Source organism: Oncorhynchus keta, unplaced genomic scaffold, assembly GCF_023373465.1.
Source record: "Oncorhynchus keta strain PuntledgeMale-10-30-2019 unplaced genomic scaffold, Oket_V2 Un_contig_13914_pilon_pilon, whole genome shotgun sequence".
Classification (NCBI taxonomy): Eukaryota; Metazoa; Chordata; class Actinopteri; order Salmoniformes; family Salmonidae; genus Oncorhynchus; species Oncorhynchus keta.
In genome coordinates, this window is record NW_026278432.1 from 95,001 (window position 1) to 102,500 (window position 7,500).

Genomic DNA, 7,500 nt, shown 5'->3' on the forward strand with positions numbered 1-7,500 from the left:
GGTAAGGGTTATAACCAGATTTACTGTATATTATATCTACATTAGGTGGGTAAGGGTTATAACCAGATATACTGTATATTATACCTACATTAGGTGGGTAAGGGTTATAACCAGATTTACTGTATATTATATCTACATTAGGTGGGTAAGGGTTATAACCAGATGTACTGTATATTATACCTACATTAGGTGGGTAAGGGTTATAACCAGATTTACTGTATATTATATCTACATTAGGTGGGTAAGGGTTATAACCAGATGTACTGTATATTATACCTACATTAGGTGGGTAAGGGTTATAACCAGATTTACTGTATATTATATCTACATTAGGTGGGTAAGGGTTATAACCAGATTTACTGTATATTATATCTACATTAGGTGGGTAAGGGTTATAACCAGATTTACTGTATATTATACCTACATTAGGTGGGTAAGGGTTATAACCAGATTTACTGTATATTATATCTACATTAGGTGGGTAAGGGTTATAACCAGATTTACTGTATATTATATCTACATTAGGTGGGTAAGGGTTATAACCAGATTTACTGTATATTATATCTACATTAGGTGGGTAAGGGTTATAACCAGATTTACTGTATATTATATCTACATTAGGTGGGTATGGGTTATAACCAGATATACTGTATATTATACCTACATTAGGTGGGTAAGGGTTATAACCAGGTATACTGTATGTTATACCTACATTAGGTGGGTAAGGGTTATAACCAGATTTACTGTATATTATATCTACATTAGGTGGATAAGGGTTATAACCAGATTTACTGTATATTATATCTACATTAGGTTGGTAAGGGTTATAACCAGATTTACTGTATATTATACCTACATTAGGTGGGTAAGGGTTATAACCAGATGTACTGTATATTATATCTATATTAGGTGGGTAAGGGTTATAACCAGATGTACTGTATATTATATCTATATTAGGTGGGTAAGGGTTATAACCAGATGTACTGTATATTATATCTACATTAGTGGGTGGGTAAGGGTTATAACCAGATTTACTGTATATTATATCGACATTAGGTGGGTATTTGTTATAACCAGATTTACTGTATATTATATCTACATTAGGTGGGTAAGGGTTATAACCAGATTTACTGTATATTATATCTACATTAGGTGGATAAGGGTTATAACCAGATTTACTGTATATTATTAGGTGGGTAAGGGTTATAACCAGATATACTGTATATTATATCTACATTAGGTGGGTAAGGGTTATAACCAGATGTACTGTATATTATATCTACATTAGGTGGGTAAGGGTTATAACCAGATTTACTGTATATTATATCGACATTAGGTGGGTAAGGGTTATAACCAGATTTACTGTATATTATATCGACATTAGGTGGGTAAGGGTTATAACCAGATTTACTGTATATTATATCTACATTAGGTGGGTAAGGGTTATAACCAGATTTACTGTATATTATATCTACATTAGGTGGGTAAGGGTTATAACCAGATTTACTGTATATTATATCTACATTAGGTGGGTAGGGTTATAACCAGATGTACTGTATATTATATCTACATTAGGTGGGTAAGGGTTATAACCAGATTTACTGTATATTATACCTACATTAGGTGGGTAAGGGTTATAACCAGATTTACTGTATATTATATCTATATTAGGTGGGTAAGGGTTATAACCAGATTTACTGTATATTATACCTACATTAGGTGGGTAAGGGTTATAACCAGATGTACTGTATATTATACCTACATTAGGTGGGTAAGGGTTATAACCAGATTTACTGTATATTATATCTACATTAGGTGGGCAAGGGTTATAACCAGATTTACTGTATATTATACCTACATTAGGTGGGTAAGGGTTATAACCAGGTATACTGTATATTATATCTACATTAGGTGGGTAAGGGTTATAACCAGATTTACTGTATATTATATCTACATTAGGTGGGTAAGGGTTATAACCAGATGTACTGTATATTATATCGACATTAGGTGGGTAAGGGTTATAACCAGATATACTGTATATTATATCTACATTAGGTGGGTAAGGGTTATAACCAGATTTACTGTATATTATACCTACATTAGGTGGGTAAGGGTTATAACCAGATTTACTGTATATTATACCTACATTAGGTGGGTAAGGGGCGCTTCGCTGAGGTGTTCAAGGCCAAGCTGAGGCAGCCCGGCTCCTCGTCGGACCAGTATGAGACGGTGGCCGTGAAGATCTTCCCTGAGGAAGAGTACGCATCGTGGAAGAACGAGAAGGACATCTTCTCCGACATCAACCTTCGCCACGACAACGTCCTCCACTTCCTCACAGCAGAGGAGAGAAAGGTAGTGTAGCGTCCCTGTTTCGTTCCATCCCAAATGACACCCTATTCCCTACATAGTGCACTACTTTAGACCAGGGCTGGAACCCTATTCCCTACATAGTGCACTACTTTAGACAAGGGCTGGAACCCTATTCCCTACATAGTGCACTACTTTAGACCAGGGCTGGAACCCTATTCCCTACATAGTGCACTACTTTAGACCAGGGCTGGAACCCTATTCCCTACATAGTGCACTACTTTAGACCAGGGCTGGAACCCTATTCCCTACATAGTGCACTACTTTAGACTAGGGCTGGCACCCTATTCCCTACATAGTGCACTACTTTAGACCAGGGCTGGAACCCTATTCCTACATAGCACTACTTTAGACCAGGGCTGGAACCCTATTCCCTACATAGTGCACTACTTTAGACCAGGGCTGGAACCCTATTCCCTACATAGTGCACTACTTTAGACCAGGGCTGGAACCCTATTCCCTACATAGTGCACTACTTTAGACCAGGGCTGGAACCCTATTCCCTACATAGTGCACTACTTTAGACTAGGGCTGGCACCCTATTCCCTACATAGTGCACTACTTTAGACCAGGGCTGGCACCCTATTCCCTACATAGTGCACTACTTTAGACCAGGGCTGGAACCCTATTCCTTACATATGTAGTGCACTTCTTTGGCCTAATCGCAGCCTATGTTATCTTTGTTGCACTTTACTGAAGGGATTACAATCAGAGGTGTCATAGCCACCTTTACCCACGTGTGTTCTGGCTCTGGCCCAACCCGTCCGGTTTTCTGGACCAATCAGAACAGTTAGAATGTGTTTGCGTTTTATAAATCGTCTGGTAGGAACTCAGATCCAGACTCACTGTGGAGAAGAAACTCCCGTCCGTGGGCGTGGCTTAGCGTCAGGCAAGAGCAAAGAGCTCGGGTCCGTGGGCATGGCTTAGCGTCAGGCAAGAGCAAAGAGCTCGGGTCCGTGGGCGTGGCTTAGCGTCATGGAAAGGGCAAAGAGCTTGGGTCCGTGGGCGTGGCTTAGCGTCAGGCAAGACCAAAGAGCTCGGGTCCGTGGGCGTGGCTTAGCGTCATGGAAAGGGCAAAGAGCTTGGGTCCGTGGGCGTGGCTTAGCGTCAGGCAAGAGCAAAGAGCTCGGGTCCATGGGCGTGGCTTAGCGTCAGGCAAGAGCAAAGAGCTCGGGTCCGTGGGAGTGGCTTAGGTCAGGCAAGAGCAAAGAGCCGGGACCGTGGGCGTGGCTTAGCGTCAGGCAAGAGCAAAGAGCTCGGGTCCGTGGGCGTGGCTTAGCGTCATGCAAGAGCAAAGAGCTCGGGTCCGTGGGCGTGGCTTAGCGTCAGGCAGAGCAAAGAGCTCGGGTCCGTGGGCGTGGCTTAGCGTCAGGCAAGAGCAAAGAGCTCGGGTCCGCGGGCGTGGCTTAGCGTCAGGCAGGAGCAAAGAGCTCCGGTCGCCAGGCAAACAAACAGACCACTTTAAGCTAATTGTTCCCAACACCCTTTCTAACCGTTTCTGTTGGTGTCTTTTTGTCCGTTGTAGATGTCGAAGCAGTACTGGCTGATCACAGCCTTCCACCCCCGAGGAAACCTTCAGGAGTACCTGACCCGTAACCTGGTCTCCTGGGAGGATCTACGGGGTCTGGGCTGGTCCCTGGCCTGCGGGGTGGCACACCTTCACAGTGACCACACGGCCTGCGGGCGGCCCAAGGTGCCCATCGTACACCGCGACCTGAAGAGCTCTAACATCCTGGTGAAGCAGGATCTGACCTGTTGTCTGTGTGACTTTGGACTGGGGCTCAGACTGGATAACACCATGACAGTGGATGATCTAGCTAACAGCGGACAGGTGAGAGGTAACGGGTGTGTTTGTTGATGTAAACATTACAGTTATGACACTGTCAGTAGACGGCCTTGTCAACAGTCAGACAGGTGAGAGGTAACGGGTGTTGTTGTTGATGTAAACATTACAGTTATGACACTGTCAGTAGACGGCCTTGTCAACAGTCAGACAGGTGAGAGGTAACGGGTGTTGTTGTTGATGTAAACATTACAGTTATGACACTGTCAGTAGACGGCCTTGTCAACAGTCAGACAGGTGAGAGGTAACGGGTGTTGTTGTTGATGTAAACATTACAGTTATGACACATGACACTGTCAGTAGACGGCCTTGTCAACAGTCAGACAGGTGAGAGGTAACGGGTGTTGTTGTTGATGTAAACATTACAGTTATGACACTGTCAGTAGACGGCCTCGTCAACAGTCAGACAGGTGAGAGGTAACGGGTGTTGTTGTTGATGTAAACATTACAGTTATGACACTGTCAGTAGACGGCCTTGTCAACAGTCAGACAGGTGAGAGGTAACGGGTGTTGTTGTTGATGTAAACATTACAGTTATGACACTGTCAGTAGACGGCCTGTCAACAGTCAGACTGGTGAGAGGTAACGGGTGTTGTTGTTGATGTAAACATGACAGTTATGACACTGTCAGTAGACGGCCTTGTCAACAGTCAGACAGGTGAGAGGTAACGGGTGTTGTTGTTGATGTAAACATGACAGTTATGACACTGTCAGTAGACGGCCTCGTCAACAGTCAGACAGGTGAGAGGTAACGGGTGTTGTTGTTGATGTAAACATGACAGTTATGACACTGTCAGTAGGCGGCCTTGTCAACAGTCAGACAGGTGAGAGGTAACGGGTGTTGTTGTTGATGTAAACATTACAGTTATGACACTGTCAGTAGACGGCCTCGTCAACAGTCAGACAGGTGAGAGGTAACGGGTGTTGTTGTTGATGTAAACATGACAGTTATGACACTGTCAGTAGACGGCCTCGTCAACAGTCAGACAGGTGAGAGGTAACGGGTGTTGTTGTTGATGTAAACATTACAGTTATGACACTGTCAGTAGGCGGCCTTGTCAACAGTCAGACAGGTGAGAGGTAACGGGTGTTGTTGTTGATGTAAACATTACAGTTATGACACTGTCAGTAGACGGCCTCGTCAACAGTCAGACAGGTGAGAGGTAACGGGTGTTGTTGTTGATGTAAACATGACAGTTATGACACTGTCAGTAGACGGCCTTGTCAACAGTCAGACAGGTGAGAGGTAACGGGTGTTGTTGTTGATGTAAACATTACAGTTATGACACTGTCAGTAGACGGCCTCGTCAACAGTCAGACAGGTGAGAGGTAACTGGTGTTGTTGTTGATGTAAACATTACAGTTATGACACTGTCAGTAGACGGCCTTGTCAACAGTCAGACAGGTGAGAGGTAACGGGTGTTGTTGTTGATGTAAACATTACAGTTATGACACTGTCAGTAGCGGCCTTGTCAACAGTCAGACAGGTGAGAGGTAACGGGTGTTGTTGTTGATGTAAACATTACAGTTATGACACTGTCAGTAGACGGCCTCGTCAACAGTCAGACAGGTGAGAGGTAACGGGTGTTGTTGTTGATGTAAACATTACAGTTATGACACTGTCAGTAGACGGCCTTGTCAACAGTCAGACAGGTGAGAGGTAACGGGTGTTGTTGTTGATGTAAACATGACAGTTATGACACTGTCAGTAGGCGGCCTTGTCAACAGTCAGACAGGTGAGAGGTAACGGGTGTTGTTGTTGATGTAAACATGACAGTTATGACACTGTCAGTAGACGGCCTCGTCAACAGTCAGACAGGTGAGAGGTAACGGGTGTTGTTGTTGATGTAAACATTACAGTTATGACACTGTCAGTAGACGGCCTCGTCAACAGTCAGACAGGTGAGAGGTAACGGGTGTTGTTGTTGATGTAAACATGACAGTTATGACACTGTCAGTAGACGGCCTTGTCAACAGTCAGACAGGTGAGAGGTAACGGGTGTTGTTGATGTAAACATTACAGTTATGACACTGTCAGTAGACGGCCTTGTCAACAGTCAGACAGGTGAGAGGTAACGGGTGTTGTTGTTGATGTAAACATTACAGTTATGACACTGTCAGTAGACGGCCTTGTCAACAGTCAGACAGGTGAGAGGTAACGGGTGTTGTTGTTGATGTAAACATTACAGTTATGACACTGTCAGTAGACGGCCTCGTCAACAGTCAGACAGGTGAGAGGTAACGGGTGTTGTTGTTGATGTAAACATTACAGTTATGACACTGTCAGTAGACGGCCTCGTCAACAGTCAGACAGGTGAGAGGTAACGGGTGTTGTTGTTGATGTAAACATTACAGTTATGACACTGTCAGTAGACGGCCTTGTCAACAGTCAGACAGGTGAGAGGTAGCGGGTGTTGTTGTTGATGTAAACATTACAGTTATGACACTGTCAGTAGACGGCGGCCTCGTCAACAGTCAGACAGGTGAGAGGTAACGGGTGTTGTTGTTGATGTAAACATTACAGTTATGACACTGTCAGTAGACGGCCTTGTCAACAGTCAGACAGGTGAGAGGTAACGGGTCCTGTTGTTGATGTAAACATGACAGTTATGACACTGTCAGTAGACAGCCTTGTCAACAGTCAGACAGGTGAGAGGTAACGGGTGTTGTTGTTGATGTAAACATTACAGTTATGACACTGTCAGTAGACGGCCTCGTCAACAGTCAGACAGGTGAGAGGTAACGGGTGTTGTTGTTGATGTAAACATTACAGTTATGACACTGTCAGTAGACGGCCTTGTCAACAGTCAGACAGGTGAGAGGTAACGGGTGTTGTTGTTGATGTAAACATTGACAGTTATGACACTGTCAGTAGACGGCCTCGTCAACAGTCAGACAGGTGAGAGGTAACGGGTGTTGTTGTTGATGTAAACATTACAGTTATGACACTGTCAGTAGACGGCCTTGTCAACAGTCAGACAGGTGAGAGGTAACGGTGTTGTTGTTGATGTAAACATGACAGTTATGACACTGTCAGTAGACGGCCTCGTCAACAGTCAGACAGGTGAGAGGTAACGGGTGTGTTGTTGATGTAAACATTACAGTTATGACACTGTCAGTAGACGTCAACAGCCTCGTCAACAGTCAGACAGGTGAGAGGTAACGGGTGTTGTTGTTGATGTAAACATTACAGTTATGACACTGTCAGTAGACGGCCTTGTCAACAGTCAGACAGGTGAGAGGTAACGGGTGTTGTTGTTGATGTAAACATGACAGTTATGACACTGTCA

The 7,500-nt window shown here is 44.2% G+C and overlaps 1 pseudogene; it reads left to right on the forward strand.

Moving 5' to 3' along the window:
* The window catches only part of LOC127918280 (TGF-beta receptor type-2-like), a 67,650-nt pseudogene that overhangs the window by 56,730 nt on the left and 3,420 nt on the right, over positions 1-7,500 (forward strand).